Here is a 20,769-nt window from a genome sequence, read left to right as displayed (position 1 = left end):
AATGGACAAAATAGACATTACAACTATTGAACTGGAAGATAAAATGCATTAGAAGGAAAATCAAAATAACCTCAGAGATTTCATCCCATAATGAAATCCTGCCTATGTGGTGCCCAGGGGCTTGTAAAACTCTACTCTGGCCTTGAGAACAGAAGAGAAAGTACCGTTCTGTATTCATGAGCGCCTTCTGTGGGGCACTTACACACGCTACTGTATTTATGTTAAAAAATAGCTGTTGCTGCCTCAAGAGGTTGAAAAGAATCAGAAAGCACGAGATGAAGAGCAAGATACTGCATGATTTGTTTGAAGGTAATGCTGGCAGTGACAGCACTAGTAAGAGGTTAATATCCAAAAATGTCTGTCCTGTTTCTGGGTAAAAGTGAAAGCATTTATCCAATTTAAAGTAAAAGCTCTCACATCAGTTCTTAACGGGTTCACTAATCCAATAGATAATGTAGCGAAACCAATTTAGCTCAATGAGGCTTTGGTAGAACAAAACTCCTAAAACGATTGCTCTGATTTTAAATACTCAGAGTCATTAACCTAACAAAGCATTTCGCATTGGGAGGAAGGGAGCACCCAGCATATTTTGTCTGTGGAGCAGAACAGATCCCTAAAAGCTTATTGAAGGTTTCTGAGAATATTTTCCTTTTCAAAAAATCCTGAAGCCACTCCCTCATGCCCTTTTTACTACAGCAGCTTACACGACTTGCAGTGGTTGAAAGCTTGTTTGATGTTAGAGTAATACTGCGTGCAATAAATGGTGCAAACATCTATAGCTAATTCTTCTTGATGCAAACTGAATAAAAATTTGGCAATGAACATGTCTATTTGGGTGGATTTGGTAGCTGAAATGAGAAAAGCTCTGCCTCTTTCTGCCTTTGCAGCTTGTGTCTTAAACGGAATGAATTTGAGGATCTAAGCCCATTGTTACATAACGCACGAGGAATCTGTTCTCTCCTCACACCAGCTTTATGTCACAGCTATTCCTCTTCTAAATCCTGCATAGCAAAAACAAATCTGAGAAGACAGTCAAGCCCAGGCTGTCAGAAAATATAGCACCAACAGAACTCCACAAAAAGATTGGTCCAAAAAAAAAGAAATCCAAATATCCCTCATTTCTGCGGTACCTGAAACTTCTAGATTCCCTCTGGATCACTCTAGGTTTAGGACCAACCAATATGTAGGACTAATTCCACTTGCCAAAAGAAACGCAGAAAGAGCACCCAAACTAATGATAGAACTTATGTAGATAAAGCCTGTGAAACTTCCATGAGGGGATTTACCAAAAATATTTTAACTTACCTTTTCAGAACTGTTTAAATGCTTCACTGGAACACTTTAAGGTAGGAAGGAGAAACATACTCAGAAAGATAAAGAATATTTGAAATAGGTAACAAATACTTTTCAGGCCTTGAAACTGAGTTGTTCAGCAATAATTAGCCCTGTAACTAGTCCAGATTTCACCTGATGAGGATTTCCAATAGAGATGCGTTAAGGGACAGGGGATGTAAACAGATATTTTTATCATGAAACTGGCTGCCCATTCTTTATTTCATGATTGCTTTTAAACAGTTTTTATATTGCTGTAATAACCATAAAACATTGACCGATAGAGAACATTATCTTCTGGTTAAGTGCTCCTTGGGAACTTCCACAGGATCCATAGCCACTTCAGTGGAAAGCCTGGCACTTAAAGAGCCAGTGGGATCAGGCTCCTACCATGTAACTAGTAATACATTATACAATTATTTTTACAAAAGGTCCCAACTAATACTACATTTCCTAGCTTACTGGGATTTTAAAGATATGTTTGAGAGATAATACTTAATCCCATCAACCTTAAAAAGTCAACTGGCATTAGAATAGCAGAAATAAATTGTATGTCCCTGCTGTGTAAGTGAGGAGGAGCCAATACAGCAAGTTGGTCTGACAGAGTTGAATCCAAAGTAGGTCTGGAAATTTATCAGCCGTGAAAGGAATCCAATCTTCGGAAATGTGTCCCTTTTTTAACTCTTTCAGTATTCTATTTCATTTGATAATCAGTTATCATTCCCTTTTATTCACTTGAAACGTATTCCACACTTTCAAAAAACAAGGAAATTTTCTTTCTCGTTGGCTCTAGAATATATTAGGCAAAACTCGTGTAATCTCATCCGACAGGTATGAAAACCAGCGAGACTAAACGTCTCAGCTTACAAACCCTTGTGCCTTCCAATGAGTATTACATAAAAGGCAAGAAACTCAACCCTGTTAACTAGCACACTCCCACACAAAAACACTTGCTCCCCCCGTTTCATTCTTTGTACCACCCACTGGTAACTTCACATATGCAACAGAGACAAAATGATAGCTCAAGGCATTCCTCAAATTCTCCACGCTCTTAAACAGACTCTTCTAAGATCACTGGTTTGGTCCAAACACCTTTGACGTAGTCACTGGGTAACATAAGTTACTAACAAAGAGAGTTGTTTATTGGGTAAATGATCTGAACAAGAGGGCTGGGAATGACCTTTGCTAGCACAAATATCACAGAACTCTCCATTTTCGTGCATTGGGTTACCAGATGGGGTAAGGAGGACTTTTTTCTTTAAGGGGTAAGTACGTGGAAAAGCATAGCTGGAAGTAGCAATATATAGGCCATTGAGCTATTCCAGTATTACAATTACTACAGTCTTAAGATTAAATAAAATTGAGTGATGAAATACAGAGTAATCTGTAAAACATCTGGTCCATCCAGACTGTTCTTCCTTTATTGCTACATTTCTCTCAGCCTTAGACAAAAAAGATCTATTTCTGCACATCTGAAACTTACCACATTTTTATAGATATATTTAAGATTATGCTACCCTCATCTTTCCAGGTTGTGTGTGCAATTTTTACATATGCAAGCTCATATGTGTATATGTGTAAAAGGAGGATTCTGTATATTGTTTATAAGCTATAATACATACAGTATTTTAAAAAAACCTGTACTTTATAAAGAAGAAACATCTAATATGTCAGCTGTGGTTATTTTCAGATTGCCTACGGTGGTGTTTCTATGCATGCTTATTGAAGGATCCATTAGGCACTTCTTGGATTTGAAATATTAGGCACTTCTTGGATTTGAAATATTTTGAACTAAGAATGCCTGTCTTTCAATCAAACAGGATTCTGGCTGGACCAGTAATGAGAATTTAGGACAGCACAACTAAATCTGGTCCAGGGAAAACAATAAAAAGAGGATTCTGGAGGAACTAAGGTGAAAACCTGATCCTCAGCATTAAGTCTTTTTTGTTTGAAATTTTCACCGTTTTCTTCCATCCTCTGAAATGCCAATTGCGTGTTTTCAATGGTAGAACCATCCGTTTTCTTTCTTCATAGTTTCTTTCACTGTTGTCTTTCAGAAGAGGGATTATTGCTTTTTAAAAGATTAGGACCAGGTTATGCAGCAAGAAGTGATTTACCATGATTTACAGTGTATTGTGTGCTGGTGAACACGTACAAAAGGAAAGTGGGCAAAAACTGTGCTTCCACAGAGACAGGCTGTTTAAATATCCTGAAAAAATAAAACCAAAAGCATAGAGGTTTGGTTTTATTTGCTTCTAAACATTGGCTTAGGCTACCCATAGAGGTGTTTATCCTCCTGGCTAATGTGGTGTCAAAAAAATGAGTTGGCTTCTGGGTTCTTCTGTCTTATATAAGAAAGACAAGTAAGGGAGCTGTTGACTTAAAATAATCTTGAAGCATTATTCATTTTGTCTATTTTAACATGGACTAGAAAAACACTAATATTCAATCCAGCAAGCAAATCTTCAAAGAATTACCATGGTGATATCTGATGTTATGTAGGACATATGCTTTATTCCAGTTTATGTTAAAATATGTTTATGTTAAAATATATTTATGCTGTGCCTTATAATTTTTATCCAAACTTAGTGGCATTTAGCCCAAATGCATTCCCACTGGATCTGATGATTTCAATAGAAACAATAACTTGTCTCTTGCTTGGCAAAAAAGGTGTAAGGAGGCTGAAGGGCAGCCTGTGTGTCTGCTGGTCTGGTCTGCCAGGGAAGACATTCCATGGAGATGCGTTCTCATTCCAGAGTGACACAGAACTGGTTACTCACATGGCACATCGCTTTGAAGTTAGTAGCCGTCTCTGTCCATTTATCTGGTGTTTCGGTGACAGTGTGAAATCATCATTCTGATCCCCACTAAGTCTTTAAAAGCTTGGAGCGTTGACAGGTCCTAATACAGCTGAAGATCTTAAGTCACTAATTCAAGTGATAACAGGATACCTGTCGTCTTCTACGGAGATAAAACTAGTACAGGTTGCCCCTTTTTTTTCCACAATTGTCTGTAAGAACTAGTTGTCAAATGAGGTCTCAATCAGAGTATTTAGAAGGGAGAAAAGGAGAGGGTTGGGGATTTTTTTTGGTCAACATTGTCAGAAACATGTAACTACTTTGTGGATAGCGCCATTAAAAAAATAAAAAGTAATTTCAGCAAAGAAAAGGTAGAAAAGTCTGAGTCCTGCCACCCAGTCATCAGGTTTAAAAAATTACAATTCTGTATCTTTCTGTCTGAATTTGTAAGAACATCATCTATTGTACATAATCTATTCCCTGAGGCGTGAGGCCACCACTGCAAGAAGGACACTGAGAGGCTGGAGTGTGTCCGGAGCAGGGAACGGAGCTGGGGAAGGGTCTGGAGCACAAGGGTGAGTGGCTGAGGGACTGGGGGGGTTCAGCCTGGAGAAGAGGAGGCTCAGGGAGACCTACAGCTACCTGAAAGGAGGAGGGTTGGTCTCTTCTCCAGAGTAACAAGCAACAGGCCAAGAGGAAACGGCCTCACGTTGTGCCAGGGGAGGTTTAGATTGGATATTAGGGAAAACTTCATGGAAAGGGCTGTCGGGCACTGGGAGATGGGGGAGTCACCATCCCGGGAATTGTGTGGACGAGGTGCTCAGGGACATGGTTTAGTGGTGGGCTTGGCAGTGTTGGGTGAACCGTGGGACTGAAAGATTCTGGGATTCTGCAGAGGCCTGTTGTGCTGTCTGCAGCCCTTTGGTGGAGCTGCGCTTGGTTGATACAGTTGTTGGCCCTGTGATGCCTTGCACGTGGTGGAAGTAAATAGTGATTTAAATTTATACCATATTGCAGACACGGAAAAAAAATCCTGTGGGGATGTCTGCTCTGAGATACAGTGCGCCGAGCAGTGCTAGGTGCTTGCTGGTGCGCTGACACGGGTTACAACCAGCAGTACACCCCACGGTACGCCCCGCGGCTCTGGCATGAGGGAGCATGAGGTTGTTACTGCTTATTTTAGTAAGCAGTTATTTTACTGCTTATCGTGGAATTCTATGATTCTATGATTCTATGATTTTGTTTAGACATAAAATAATGGGAAAGAAAGCAATATAGTTTAGTCTGCGAATGAACGGTGGTTGTTCAGAGGGAGATATTTGGTTCTGCTTAGTGTGCGTTGTGGTAGCAGCTACAGGCTTTAGTTGTGGAGCAGGACCCAGCTGAGATAGGCAGAACCAAAAGATGGTTTATATATCTGCAACCATTTACAGCAGCATCCACTTCAGCAAGCACATCACTGCATCCGTTGTCCCACTCGTGTCATCCTGCGTGTCGCAAGAAACAGACATGTCAGACTCAAAAGCGGACTTTGTTGTTATTTCCTGTTTTAACTTTCAGATGACTCTGTGACTCTAGTGTCCGAGGCATCCATTCCACACAAGGGATGAGCAGTGGAAATTATTAGCTATATCTGGTCCAAGGTTTTCAAAACTAACGAGTGAATTTGGGTCCTGGACACATGACACGCTCAAGAGTTTTTAATATCAAGCATTTAAAAGTGTTTTAGTTTGGACTTAAAATTTCACTTAAATTTGGGAACAGCTCATTTACTAATCCTCAGTCTTTGCTGATTAGTAGCTGGAAGTTCTTTGTATGTCTGAAATCCTTCAAAGACTATCTTATCCTTCATCTTTGTGCGTGTTCTCTGAGTAAATGATTGATCTTCCCAATTAACTTTGGCTTTTAAAGGGGTCAAGGGAAAGGGTATTCTCGGTGTTTGGGGGTAGCGGTTTTTTGGAGGGTTTTTTGGTGGTTGTTGTTAAGTCTTCAGGATTTCACAAAGCAGTTGTAGATTTTAACATCTCTGGATGTATTTTGTTGTAACTGTAGTTTACTCGCAGACTTGTGTGTCATAGTCTTCTCAGCTACAGCATTCAGGCCCCTGGCATTTCTATCCAAAAAATGTTTACGGTCTAGAAAAGGAAATTGTGGTCAGCCCTGTTTTATTCAACAACTGCAGCACAGATGGTAGAAATGGCATTTCAAGCTTTATGTAATTATAAATACATAGCAAGAGCTCTGGTTCTACGTTAGGTTTCTGAAGAACAGGAAATATATGTATTAGTTGTTGCTGCCACCTTAACTAACAAAGGATGTTAGTTAACTATCCCTTTCACCAGAGTGGAACTGCTGTCAGCCTCAGGGTATCTGTGAGGCTCTGGTTGCATCGGAGCTGTGCCGTGCGATCATAAGGCAGGCAAAACTAAATTGGGTAGTGTGCTAGTGCCTTCGTGCAATAGATAAAAAGTTGTATGTGATGCTTGAAATGCTGAACGTGTTGTAGGCAGCAGAGTGTGAAACAGAACACAATCTATCAGGCAAAAGCATAAGGAAGTCGTCTCAAGTTTCACATCAAATCCTATTTTAGGATGAACATCAAGAAATACAAATAATGTTAAATTATATAAGGTGATTATAGATGCAGGAATTTTACGTGGGTTCAGCTTTTGATTTTCATCTCTCTTAAACAAATACGCAGGTGTATCAAGCTTTTGAGGACACATTGAAGAATAAAGAGCTTTGTCGTCTCTCTCCACTGTGTCACATTGGCCCTTCATTACTTTTAGCAGCCTGTTTAAATTGGTAAGAGTGATTTATCTGCCAGCACTGTATTGCTTCCACAGCTTTTCTATTTCTGATTGCCACTAGGTGGTGGGTTTGTGCCATCATACCAACGCTGGGGATCGTCATTAAAGGAGGCTGAAAGACCTCTGCATCTCTATCCCCTCCAGAAAATAAACAACAAACACAGATTGGAGCAATGTCAAAGGGATATTATAAAATTCTGCAAATAGAGATGGGAATATGAGTTCAACTGTCATTTTCACCTGCAGTGGTTTCTCCTGCTCTCCCCCTCCTAACAGCTTCTTCCATCATGACAGACCTGATAAATGTTTTTTAAGGTGATGGGGCCTATGGGCCAATCAGATATAGATGCAATTTATTGTATTGTAAGAATATTAGGGATGCACATGGCCAAACTATCTGTGGTCCAAGTATTTGGACTGCAAGACCACACTGTAGGGGACCTTGTTCTTTCTCCTCTCATCCTCCTTACTGCACCTGCTTTGACCTTTTTTTGAGCAGGTTTGGATAACGAGCCACAGTCCCAATAGCAAAGTTAGGTCTCTTACATGGATATCTTGATGTGAATGCCACAGAAGAGTTAATCATCTCTTCTAGCTGTCTGCCTTCTCCAGAGGGTCCTTCAGTTGTTAGCAGAGGTGATCTCTTCCAAAGAACGATTCAGACCGTTTAGATGAAGGCCCTGCTCTGAATCACTGCTTGGAGGAGCATCTCTCTGCATCAGTTGTTTTAAAAGAAAAAAGAAAAAACAGAGCCTAGGAAGACTAGCTGGCCAGCTCTGCCGACAATGGGGGGTGCTGGGAATCCCCCTCCATCTCATTCAGGCACATACACCCCCCCCTACTTCTGTGGCTGGAACAGAAAAGTGCAGTGTTCATTCGCTTCATTTACACCAGGGGAATGTTCATGGTTTTTATGGCTTTTTTAGCAGCTCAGAAGAACTGGGGCCTCCCCTGTGTTTTGCATCCCTCAAAGAGCAGAGCGTCTTCTTGGTAAGCCTCTTTCTCTTGGGTTTGTGACTGCATTTAGAAAACTTGACCTCTGCTTATTATTCTTCAAGTTGTAGCCTTCGGTCAGCATTCTTACAGGTTTTATAAATAAACCACAGCACAGCATATCCCTTTGCAAGCAATACAGCGGGTTGGAAAATGACTAAGGAAATACTGCATTCCCCTTTCCCACCAGTAGATATCAGGCTGTTTAATTCTTTTCCATTGTGTTGCCTCACATCTCTCTTTACTCCTTCCCCTTTTGGTTTTAGGCATTTAAAAAAAAATGGGTTTATGTGTTATTAACAGTAGAAAAGAAGGCAATTCACCTGTGCACAGAGCTGATTTAGTATAGATGTGAAAGACTTCTGGCAAAATCCAAGCTACGTATAATGTAGGGAGATGACATGTTGATATCTTAACATATTAAGGCCTATCACTGATCCTGAGCTGCCACTCACCATGGGATACTCTAGATCATTTTGTGGCTTCGTATTGTGAACTGTTACCCACTATGGCTCAGGTTGTGCACACTTACCCAATCTGCATTCACTTAAAACTTTGAGCACTGGTCCCCAGAAGCACCAGCCAAGCTGTGGGTTTTGGGTTTGGCTCTTTTCCCTTTTTTTCAACATCACCAGGATTCCTCTGCATTGCTTCTTTTCCTTTCATTTTATCCAGTTGGTTGGTTGACATAAACATAGATGTGGTTACATGCAGAGATAAAGTTGGAAGTACTTTATATGAAATGGAAGCCAAAGCGTTTGCTCTTTCCTTGGTGGTTTGTTTGTCCATTCTGTCCCGTACTAGTGTCTTTGCCCCAAACTGTTGTTTCCTCATCTCCACCCTTTTAATCTCTCGGCCTTCAGTAGAAGACTGAAAAGATAAGGGTGTAAGCAATGAAGACTCCTGCAAAACAGAAACCTTTCTGTTAGAACTTGCCAGCAGAGGGTGAGTTGGGAGAGTTTTGAATGCTGATAGCTGTAGACAAACTGATCCCACTGTCCCTCTTCAGTGTGACAATACTTATTCCTTAAACCAGTTATATAAGGGTGTAAAATGAGCTGTTTGAATGAGCAAAAAAGAGCTCTCAAAAAAGAGCTGTTTGAATGCAGCAGGTCATAGGTGAAGCTTGTAGTCTGTAGAATGGCTCTCAGTAGGTATGTGAAGCTGTAAATCTGAACTCTTAGGGATAAAGGTGTTACACACTTTTTCTTTAAGTTTAAAGTGTAAAACGGATGCAGAGCTGCCTCTGGAGTAGTGTCTGTCTTGACCTGTTCCTTTTACGCCGAGGCCCTGGAACTTTCAGAGCAGGAATTAAGCCTTGTGTTAGCTCCCAAAGCTAGTCTAGCTTTAGGACTTTTCTTGTACACGAGGGACGAAGGATACCCTATCCAAGATACAAAGAGAACTGTGCTCTAAAAAGCAAGCTAATAGCCAAGCGGCCTACTGCAGAGAAATGGGCGACAATTTAGTCTTGTGTCTCGCTTTAAAAATCTCTCTGTAGCCTACAAGAATTGCAGCAAAATTTGTTGAATTACTTGGACCTGGTGTGCTCACAGCGGTGGCTGACGGTGGTGGTGGAAAGGCCAGTGCCTTAGCAAGGGGTAGGTCATAGAATCATAGAATCACAGAACGGTTTGGGTTGGAAGGGACCTTAAAGATCATCTAGTTCCAACCCCCCTGCCATGGGCAGGGACACCTTCCACTAGACCAGGTTGCTCCAAGCCTCATCCAGCCTGGCCTTGGACACTTCCAGGGATGGGGCATCCACAGCTTCTCTGGGCAACCTGTTCCAGTGCCTCACCACCCTCTCTGGGAAGAATTTCTTCCTGATATTTAATTTAAACCTCCCTGTTTTCAATTTGTACCCGTTTCCCCTTGTCCTGTCACTACAGACCCTTGTAAAAAGTCCTCGCCCAGCACCCTTGTAGCCCCTTCAGGTCCTGGAAAGCTGCAATGAGGTCTCCTCGGAGCCTCCTCGTCTCCAGGCTGAACAAGCCCAATTCTGGCAGCCTTTCATCACAGGAGAGGTGCTCCAAGTCGCATGGGAGAAGAGAAGGGGAGGCAAGGAGCAACCCCAATTCCCAGTGAGAGTGAGAGCAACAGGGGAGCTCTGAGAGGGGGATGTGTGGGAGCTGATGCTCCATGCATTGTTTGGAGGGAGGTAAGGCACAGCTCCCATTCCCCCAGATGCTCTGGGTGTGCTGCACCCTCTCCAGTCTATTCTCCCCTCCCAAAAGTTCATTATTCTCTGTATCCAGGGCAGTTGCTGGTTTGCAGCCAGTTTGGCATCTCTCTGAGCGTGGCAGGCAGGCTGCAGCCCCCACGGATCTGGACCAGGCCCTCTGCCTGCCTTGCTTCCACAGCATTTCCACAACCTGGCTGCAAGATGCAGGGCTGCCGCCTAGTCAGGTCATGCCCAGCCATCCCCATCCACAGCCTCCTCAAGCAGGGAGCGCAATCCCGGGAGCTCTTGGCGCTCGGTCCTGCCTTTTCTGCCACGCAGGAGCGGCCAGCGTGTAGGAACCGTGTCGATAGAGCAGCAGGCACCCCAGGAACCTCCGATATCTGCGGGTTTAGTCTGGCTCTCTTACTATCGGCCGCACTCCCACCTCTTCCCCCCCCGCCCGCAGCACCCGCGGAGTCTAGCGAGACGTGTTGCCCTTCATGCTGCTGGATTTCCCCTCCCGCAGTGGCTCTCCGGCCATGCAGCTCCGTAACCAGTTTCCCGTCAAGAGCAAGTACAGCGTTTCTCACCGAGAACGTGGCCTGTGGTAAGGGGGTGGGAAGGGAAGAGGGGGTGGGGGGTGTGTTGGGGGAGCTGTTGGTGCTGCAGTTTCATGCCTCAATCTGTCTTCTCTCTCTTCTCTGCATGGCTTCCTGTTTTTTCACACCACTGCTCTTTGAAACAACAAGCTGCAAGCACCAAGGAGGACGGGGGGGAGGTTCGTAGGCTGGAAGAAGCCTCTGGCGACACTTGCAAGAGGTCTGTGCGCAGGGTCTGGAAAAGGCACTACACGCTCTTCTGTTTCTCCCCGTGTGATCCTGCCGGGTACCACCGGAGTGGCTCTGAGGAGAGGGTGCTGGTGGTGAGGTACGGCTGTGCTCCTCAGAGATGCATTGCTCAGTGCTGCGCGACCGCAACAGCACCCTCCGTTGATTTTCCCTTTTGGCAGTTGTCTTCCTCGGCTGCTCTTGAATGGAAATGAAAACTAGAAATTGTCCTCTGCTTCGGCATCTTGTCATGATCAGTCAGATGCAGTCAGCGTCAGAATAATGTTGAAGGATGCTCTGCCAGTGCTGATTCCGGCAGAATTTGGGATTTTATGATTTAAAAATTCTTGAGAGCTGTGACTTCTGTTTCCCAGATGCCCAACAGCATTCGTACAAAACTAAGGAGTTGCATTAGGAACTCGGCTGCCAGCGTAATTCCTGTATCCACTGCTGTGTTTTCTCCCCTCTGTTTTGAGAAGGGGGAATGGTGTGTTTGGTCATCAGTAAAAGGCAAAATGTGAAGAAAGGGTGTCATGGGGATGAGGGAGCTCCACCGTGAGGTGTCCTGCTTGAGTCACCCCTATAGCAGAGTCCTCTCCCAAACAGGACTTGTTAACAACGTTGTTTGAAAACATTTATTTGTCTCCCACTGACGTAACCTGAGTGAGTCTCTACTCACTCTAGTTAAATCTAGTTAAATTCACAGAATCATACAATCATAGAATGGTTTGGGTTGGAAGGGACATTAAAGACCGTCTAGTTCCAACCCCCCGGCCATGGGCAGGGACACCTTCCACTAGACCAGGTTGCTCAAATTCATCTTCAGTAGATTAATAACCTGTAGGGGTGAGGGAGCTGCTCTACCATGTAGGACCAGAATCATGTTCACTTTAGCGTCTGATCTGTGCTCTTGTTCAATGTCACGAGCTTCAGAGAGAGGCACAAGGACTCCTGTGCTCTAAGTCATCTGACTGTTGCAGAATGGGAGATTTTTTAAAATCTGAAATCCCTGTGTTGCTGCCTTGTCTGCCAGTGAATCAAAGATAAATCCTCCAGAAGCAGCAATTTTTGAGGGATGGAGCTAGAGACATGGCTACAGACAGCTTTGGCTCAAGGCATGAGACAAATGGCTGTTTCTGAGATGTTATTTCTGTTGGTGACATCAGAGCCTTGGCTTGCCAACATGTTACTGCTTCAAAAGCTGCTCCTCTGGACAATCGTTGCAGAGTGCAGCGAAAGGTAAATAGAGGATTAGGTTGCAAAGTCGTGTTCTGGCCATGGTTCCTCCCTGCAGGAGGCGGATGGGAAGCCAACTGAGTGCAGCTGCTTATGGAGCTCCTTGCTTGCCAGACAGTGCTGTAGGAAGGAGATGAAAAATGGGAAAGATTGCATCAATTATTGAGCCTTGTAAAAATAATTAGCAAGGCAACAGCAGGCAAACGGGCAGGCAAGAGGAGAAAAACAGCTGCCAAAGCACTGAAAGACAGGACTTCACTGAGATAGAAAAGGAAGAGGAATTGGGTAAGGCACCCCTTGAATCAGTGGCTGGGGAGAGAGATGAACAATTAATGTATAAGCTTTTCATGTACCTTAGAGCAGGGCAAGGAGGGAGGGGACATCTCCTCATTTAAGTTGCCCACTCTTGGGTTCCACCAAAGGCTCCTGCAGATTAAATGTCATTTTTGTGGCTTTTCAACAAATGTTACTGGTGGTACCAGATATGACCAGTGATATAGGGAGAGGCAAGAACGGCTTGTGCAAATGTTTGGGGAGAAGGATGTCCTGGCTTATGAATTGGTACCAGGGCTGTAAAGAAACTGTCCAGAATGCTGGTTAGTCCAGGTTCCCAAATGACAGGAACAGGCTTCCATTAGGATTCAAATATTTCCTCTGTTTTGCAGTTCCCTGCGAAGCCAGCAGCAAGCCTATGAATGATGTTGTAATGCTGTGGTCTCCGATTTGTAGGCAGAGCTGTCAGCTGTGATACAAGGATGTAGTTAATGAGATTGAACAGTGAGTCTCTACTGTGTGCTCAATGTGACTTTGTCATTGTTGTTTTCATGGTGATGCCCATTCATGTCCTCCAGATTAATTCCTAGGGTTGTTATCCTCCTGGATTTGTTTCCCATGACAAGTATTCTAGGCACTTCTGTCTAGAATTTGGCAGATGCTCTCCCCCTGGAGAGCTGTATCTGACCGGTCTCTCAACTGGCTCGATGCAATCTCTTGCAGAGATCTTTTTCTGTATTACCTAAGCAGTTTTTGCGTTTTGTTTTTTTTTTGGTTAAAACTGTGTGCAGATAGCATAAAAGCTACAACTGCCTTGTACAGTAGAGGAAACAGCCTGTCAGTTGGCAGTTCCCAGTCCTTCCACCAGAACACTGTTCTTCACTGAAGGCAACCAGCTGAACGGGGGACGAAAGCAGTGCAGGGAGAAGCCCCGTTACAGCCAGATGATTTCTGAGCCCTTTCAATGTGTAGAACTGCTGATGTGCTCCTTTCCTTCAGGGAGAGTCAACTACACATATGTAGTAGAGTGATTCAGTCACCCGTGATAAGATCCAACAGACATCTTAACTGAAGTAAATAAACAAGTATCAGCATAAACTTAATGGCTGTCTTTACTAGAGTTCGGTTGCCTCTCTGTAATGGAAAGTTTCAGGGAAACTTTGGGGGAATTCGCACACATTCAATCAGAGCTGCTGACTCCTCACTCAGAGCACAGAAAAACATTGTTTTCAGAATCAGTTATGCTGCCTTTTTTTTTTTTTAATGGCTTCTTCCTCTTTTTTTTTTTGCAACATGAGAAGCAGTGTGACTGGTCTTAATTTTCTGCTGTTAAGACTGGTCCCAAGGGAGAAAGTGGGGAGTACTGCTGGACAATTCACACTCAGTGTCTTCTCCTGATGCTGCTAGCATGAAGACCACTTTCCCCTGGACCTAGATGATGGGAGCACTGTTTACTGGGCTTGCTCAACCTTTGCTAATTCACATGTGGGCAGAAATGCCAGGACATGTGTTTACCAATGCCAGCTTGCAGCTACAAGGTCTGCAAAGTACAGCCAAGGTAGCAGGCACAACTGTCTGTCAATGAGCTGGAAGCACTGATCATCAAGAAGGTGATAAAAAATTAATCAAGGTTTGATTGTCCCATGGCTGGTCATTTTGCAGTTTGTAATGGGTACAAATTGAAATCAGGGAGGTTTAGATTAGATATCAGGAAGAAATTCTTCCTGGAGAGGGTGGGGAGGCACTGGAACAGGTTGCCCAGAGAAGCTGTGGATGCCCCATCCCTGGATGTCTTCAAGGCCAGGCTGGATGTGGCTTGGAGCACCCTGGTCTAGTGGAAGGTGTCCCTGCCCATGGCAGGGGGTGGGACTGGGTGATCTTTAAGGTCCCTTCCAACCCAAACCATTCTGTGATTCTATGATTCTATGAAGTGCATGAAGGGAAGGACTCTGGTCTCTGAGTTCTCTTTCCTGTGCACGTTTGTCAGGTGTCCTCATCTTTATTATTTTTTGCTACATAGCAGGACCACGTTTGTCAGGTGTCCTCATCTTTTTTTGCTACATAGCAGGATTTCACTTGCTATTTTTTATCATTTGTAAATTGAGTAGATGTTTGGATGTTTTCCCTCCTTTGGTCACAAAAGAGGTTCGGGAAGAGAAATGGGGAAAAATGCTAATCTGAGGGAGCTTACTCCAGTCTTAAAGTTTGCTATGTAGATATTTATGTGACCACAGGGAAAAGACTGTCTATGACCACTGCGTATGACCTCCCAACAAAGGGAATGCACACGCGGAGTGTACAGGAGTAAGCAGCAGCAATCACTGAGGCACTGAAGAGAAGAATTGTAAATAAATAATGTGCACGGAGGAATATTCAGGGCATGACCTGTTAGCACTGTAAGTGGGTGCTGTGGCTGAGGTTGTAATGACATGACATGAAAAGCCCATATGGCATCATCAGGAGCAGTGTGTTTTGGGAGGGCATTTGTCTGGCTCGAGGGTGGGAGCCAGTACCAGAGACAAGTGTGACAGGCTGGGAAATGACACCGAAAGAGAAATGCTTCTGTAAAAGGAGAAGTCTGAGGAGGAGGAAGGATATATTTTTAGTGACAAAAGGCTTGTGAATTTCTTTTACATTTGCCACGGAAGGAATCACGTGTAGTAGCTTGGTATATTTTTGTTGGGGGCTTTTGGGAGTGGGGAGGAAATGTCTTTAAAGGCCCTTTTTCTTTGAAAGCTTTTTAGAGACTTGCACGATCATCTCGGTCCCCAGAGCGTCCCAAAGGAACCTGGCAGATGAGCAGGGGGGTGGTGTGCGGTCGCAACAGAAGCGGGCAGGACACGCTGCCAACAGGGGTTCTCTGGGGTGCCATGCCATGGGTCTGCAGAGACCTGCTAACCTGTTGGGCATCTCACTGGAGAGGCAGTCAGTCATGTTTTTCTTTCACCCGCCCTTCTCCAGCCTGCTGAGCCCCAGACAGTTGCCGGTACGGTTTCCCATTTTGCAAACCATGCACACCTGCACCGTAGGGACGACTCCGGGGTTGCCCAGCCTGGCAGTCTTCATGCGACAGGCAGTTCAGTGCCCGTAAGCTCTTTGGGCAGTGTTGAAATCAGTGCTTCCCAGCAAAACGTCCGACATCTCTGACCTCTCAGAGTAAGCAAAGTTTCCTGCTGTTCCCCATTATGAGAGCGCTGCTCTTTGACTGAGAATGTGGCATTTTGAAATGCGATGGTAAAGACACACTCTTTGCTGACACTAACATAAATGGAATAGTTCCTTTTTCTGGCATCTTGTTTCTTGTTGCTAATTCTTTCAAAACCTTTCTTTCTAAAAGTAAGGTGTTACGGTCAGGTCACTGGAAACAAGCTACACCCTCTCTTGTGGGTACTCCAGCAAACGGCTGTATTCAGTCCATGTTTTCAAGTGGTTTCCAAGTTTCTTGGTATCTCCAACGGGAACTCCAGCTCATTTCATTCTCAAACTCACACAAAGCCGTGCCGTACACAACAGCACATACCTGGGAGGCTGGTGCTTATTTATGGAAAGAGGTTGCACAGATTTCACTAAATTTTTCCATCACATTTCCAAGCCCAGTCTGAAAGCATCGCCTTGGCAGAGTTACGCATGAACTCAGTGGCACTATCCATCTCCTTTTTGACACTGCACTGCCTCTGATTTCTTCCTGTAGGCATCTAAGCATCATACCTCTTGCTGCCTGGGAGCTTGGCTATGTGCGTGCGTTACTGTCCTCTCCTTACCCCTGTCCTTTTCTCATTTTATCCGGGAGACTTTGCTCTGTGTCTTTTTACCCATGGCCTTCAGAAAAAGGAGCAATTTGAAAATCTGGTTCTTGACTGTAGCTAACTTAGAGCAGTCACTCAAAACACTAAACAGAAAGTGTGTAGGAGGAAGGAAATGAGAGGTTGAGGTTTTTCCTGTTGCAGGTAACAAGGAAGTAAAATAGGAAATTCAACACACAGTTGTCATCTTGCTGAGCCCCCACCAGCACCACAGGCTGCTTTATGGTTGCTTTTGTGTGATGATTTATTCTCCTTAGTGCCAGGGTAAAGCTGGACTTCAGGTCTTTGTGACGGTGCACAGCAGGCTTACAGCAGAGAAAAGGAATTTCAAGGCAGTCTGGATAAGACTGGGGTTTATCCTGTTTAAAAGAGATGGGGGGCGAGTTGCTGTGTGCTTGTCATACAGAAGCTGGCTATAGAGGACCTAGTGGAAATGTTGCATCAAATTCAGTCTGAGATCTTTACGACTCTCCAACCGTGTGACTGAGCAATTGTATATGCAAAGGTGTGTAAGCTGGGGTAATTTCTGTTACGTCACTCTCCTCCTGGTAAAATGGAAAAATCACTGAGGCGAAGCCTCATTGCACAGGGCTGCAAAATGTGCAAATACGAAGATAGACTGCAAACTCTTCTAGTAAGAAATTAAGACTTTCTGCGCATGGAAACCGCCATCATTCAATTAAATTAATATTGAACTTGAATATTCAGTGTCATTTACCAATATGGACAGTTTTACTATCTGTTGAGGAGCGGATGACTTATCTAATGTGCTAGAGTCAGCTAAAGCACCAGTTAAGAGTGGGACTTTCCCCCCTGCCTTAATTTTGAAATATTCAATTATTTTCTTTGAAATAAACTCTGACAAAGGAGCAACATAGTCTTCCTGGAAACCTGAAGGAAAAAATGCAAAATGAATAAATAAATAAATGTTTCACTTTTTCGTGGGTGTTGAAGGGAGGGAAGCTAGCAGGAGTGCAGTGCTCTGAGTCCGAAAGGCAGCCACTGGGATGAGGACCTGAAAAACATCTGCTCAGAAAGAAGTGGTGTGCCTTGTGTGCGCAAAACCCAGTCTGCAGATCATAATGCCGTACGATTTCTGCAGAAGAACGTGCCTTTTTTTAGTTTTCTCTCAAGTCCCAGAGGAAAGAAGCAAACGCTGCCACTATTCATGGTAAAAATTCCAGATGGATCCAAAAGGATATGAGGTGCAAGATACACATGTGGGAGTGAGCTGGGGGGTTTGTCAGTAGCTTAGATGCAATGCCTGTCTCAAATGCACCTTCCGTGGGGCTTGCTTTGCTGTTTTGCATGGAGTTCACCTCCTGCTCTGTGCGTGCGCGTCATGCATCGCGTGTGTGCATCGTGTAACGCATCGCGCGTGTGCATCGTGTAACGCATCGCGCGTGTGCATCGTGTAACGCATCGCGCACGTGCATCGTGTAACGCATCGCGCGTGTGCATCGTGTAATGCATCGTGTGTGTGCATCGTGTAATGCATCACATGTGTGCGTGCGGGCGGTGCCTCTCCCCCCCGCCTGGCGCTGTACGGCTGATGTTGTCTGCGTGGGAAGTGTCTCTCATCTACCTGGGTGCAGAGTGGACGTGGGGGGTGATGCCAGTCATAAGCACTCGGATGGGAAGAGGGATTATTCCTAGGTGTGTTTAGGGAAGGAGCGTATCCACGCTCCGGCAGACTTGCAAAACACCCAGGCTTTGCCGGAGATCTCCATTCCCAGCCCGGTATCAAGACGCAGCGGACTGGATGCCCGCCTAGTGCTGGGCAGCTCTTTCCGACCCACCCGTGTGCCAGGGGCACCCAAGGGCTGGCCAAAATTATCCCCTGGGCTGCGGCTTACTGCAGATTTCTGCACTGGGGGAGGTGGTTTTGGGTTTGAGCTGGTGGAGAACTTACCTGAGGGCTCTTCCCCACCAGAGTCCTCTCTCTGTCTTTTTAGGTGACTTTGCTAGTTTGTGGTACTCTTGGGTTTTCCCTCTTTTTGTGGGGGTAGCAGAAAAGCCAGCAATAAAGATGGAGGAGAAAAATCCCACTAATCTTTTAAGTGATCCAATACTTGACATTGCTGTTCCCACTGAGGAAAGGGAAACTGAGGCAGCGAGTTTGCAGCATAGCCGGTGTTATGGAAAGGGGCAGGGTGACACCAGCAAAAATCTCCTGAGGTAGCAAATTGAGCTGCTTAAGTGCATCCTCGTGATGTGAGGGGAGACCCAACCTCCCTCCAGTCCTGGCTGCTGCCGTAGTTTAACAGTAGACAGTAGAGTAACAATAAACAGTGAAGCCTTTTCTTTTATTCTGAGGGGCACGCTCACCCTTCGAGCATGTAGCGTGAGTGCTTCACATAGCTCATGCGTCTGCGGTACAGCTTCCCAGTCCCAGTGCTCCTGAGGCTGGCTGGAATGTTTGCTCCTGTGAAATACATCTTCTCTTCTTTGGAAGTATTTTAAAAGACTTCATGAAAACAAACATTGTCTATTTCTGGACCAAAATTTGAGGACAAAAATTTTGCACTTTCCTGCTACCAAAACGAGTTTGTTTTTCCATCAACGCTGTTCCCAGGGTAGAAGTTGTAGTTTTACCTCCAGCTATGTAAATCATTCTTCATCAATATGTCTCAGGTGGAAATTCCCCTGTTCACAAATGGAAATTTTACTCTGGTAACAGTAAAAATAATAATTTTCTTTCAGCCAAAGCCATCTCTCATTCTAAAAAAAAAAAGAAAAAAAAATCACATTCCTTTTCTCCTTTTTGTCATTGATGACTCAGGCAATGGCCTTTGCTACTTATTTCTGATTCTTAAGTGATTTTTCAGGTGGCTGCTAGAAAAATTCTTCAAGCATTTGTCACTGGCATCTGCCTCCTTTTGTAACATGATACATATATTTTGTTTTTAATGCAGAGAGTGTATTTGTTTGGGTTCTGAATGTTGCTTATTTTGGAATACACGCTTTAAACATCAGTTAAAACTAAACAAACAAAACCCACCCAAATATAACAAGCTCATGTGTTTGTGCAAAATATTTAGTGCAGGCAGGCACCTGCATCTGTCTGTCTCAGTGTGCAGACAGCCACCCACACACCAGTTTGCAAGATCCGGTCTTACTGGAAACAATTAATAAGGACCCCTAAAATTCCCAAACTGGATAAGGGCTTTGTTTTTTAGTGCTCTGATTTTATCACTGAGGTCTAGTTTTGTGTTTTTTGAGAACCCAGCACTCGTGAGCTCTACTTCTGAGTGTGGGAAGGCTGGATGATGCTTTTCTTCTGGTAGCAAAGGAAAGGATCCAGAATCCCCTAACAGTAATTTCAAGATTAAACAGCATGGTTTAGTTAAACAGGCCGTTACAACTCATAATGGAAATTTGTGGTCTTATAGATCACTCACTTTCTGCAAAGAGAAATACTCCCAAGAAATGGCATTGCAAAAAAAAAAAAAAAAAGATAGTTTTTTGTCCCTCCTGAAGAACCAATGGTCAGAAGGGGGATGTAGCATCTGGCCACCTGTGTTTGACATTCTTTGAGTTTGTATCAAAAAAACAGCTTCAAAAGAAGTCAGGTTTTGACAGACATTCCGGGGGAGGAGGGAAGGGGGGAGCCAGTACTGCGTGTCTCTATGCTGTTATATTTTGCAGTGATAAAGAACTAAATGATATTTTGTGTGGAGACATTGATGCTTTGACCTTCTGCAGCACCATCAGTGAAAGACCTCAAATGACTTGTACAAACAGCAGAGCTCCACAGAATGCCCTGTGAAACATGGAAATAATATTATCTGAATTCTGCACTCAGACAAACAGGTGAAACAACTTTTTAAAGGCCGTGGCATCAGTATGAGTAGTAGAACGTGAGTACCTTACTCCAGGTCCTGTCATTGACAGCATTGTCTTGGGGTTTCGGAGCAGCATGTGTAATTTTGGTGGGGGTTTTTGTTGGTGTTGGTTTGGGTTTGTGTTTTTTCCCCTAACCATTCTGTCTTATGATTTTACAGTCGGTAACCAAACCATATCCCTGACACAGCTGTAGCTTCATGCATCTTGTAGAAGTGGGGCAGGAGCATCTCCTCCCATCTAACATTTGACTAATACCTTCCACGCCGTTCTCTGGGATGTTGTGCTGCTTGCAACACCAACAATTAGAGAACTTGCTTTTTCCTTAATGCAATACTTTGGCACCAGCAGAGGTTGTAACTTTTGAAATTCTGATGAAGAAACACGCAAGGAGGTATCAAACAAAGCCTCCTGGTTCCTTTTTGATAACCTCCTAAGGACAACTGCCTCCAGGGATTGTTCTCCTTTAGAAGTCTGTGGTGTTGCTGAGATCAAGATAGGAATCTCAGCTGCTTGCTGCAGCAAACTCAGGTCAGTTCTTGCTTATTTTTCCTCTGCAGACATTTAAGGGGAGGTCATGGAGGAACGCAATTTTCTCAAGTCTGCCATAGCCTTCATTTAAATGCGTAGTCACACAAATAAAACAGTGTTTTTGCCTGGGCAAGGACACCGAAGTACGTCATTCTGTAC

This window comes from Eurypyga helias, unplaced genomic scaffold (assembly GCF_000690775.1).
Source record: "Eurypyga helias isolate BGI_N326 unplaced genomic scaffold, ASM69077v1 scaffold21261, whole genome shotgun sequence".
Lineage (NCBI taxonomy): Eukaryota > Metazoa > Chordata > Aves > Eurypygiformes > Eurypygidae > Eurypyga > Eurypyga helias.
This window is presented reverse-complemented; position numbering follows the sequence as displayed.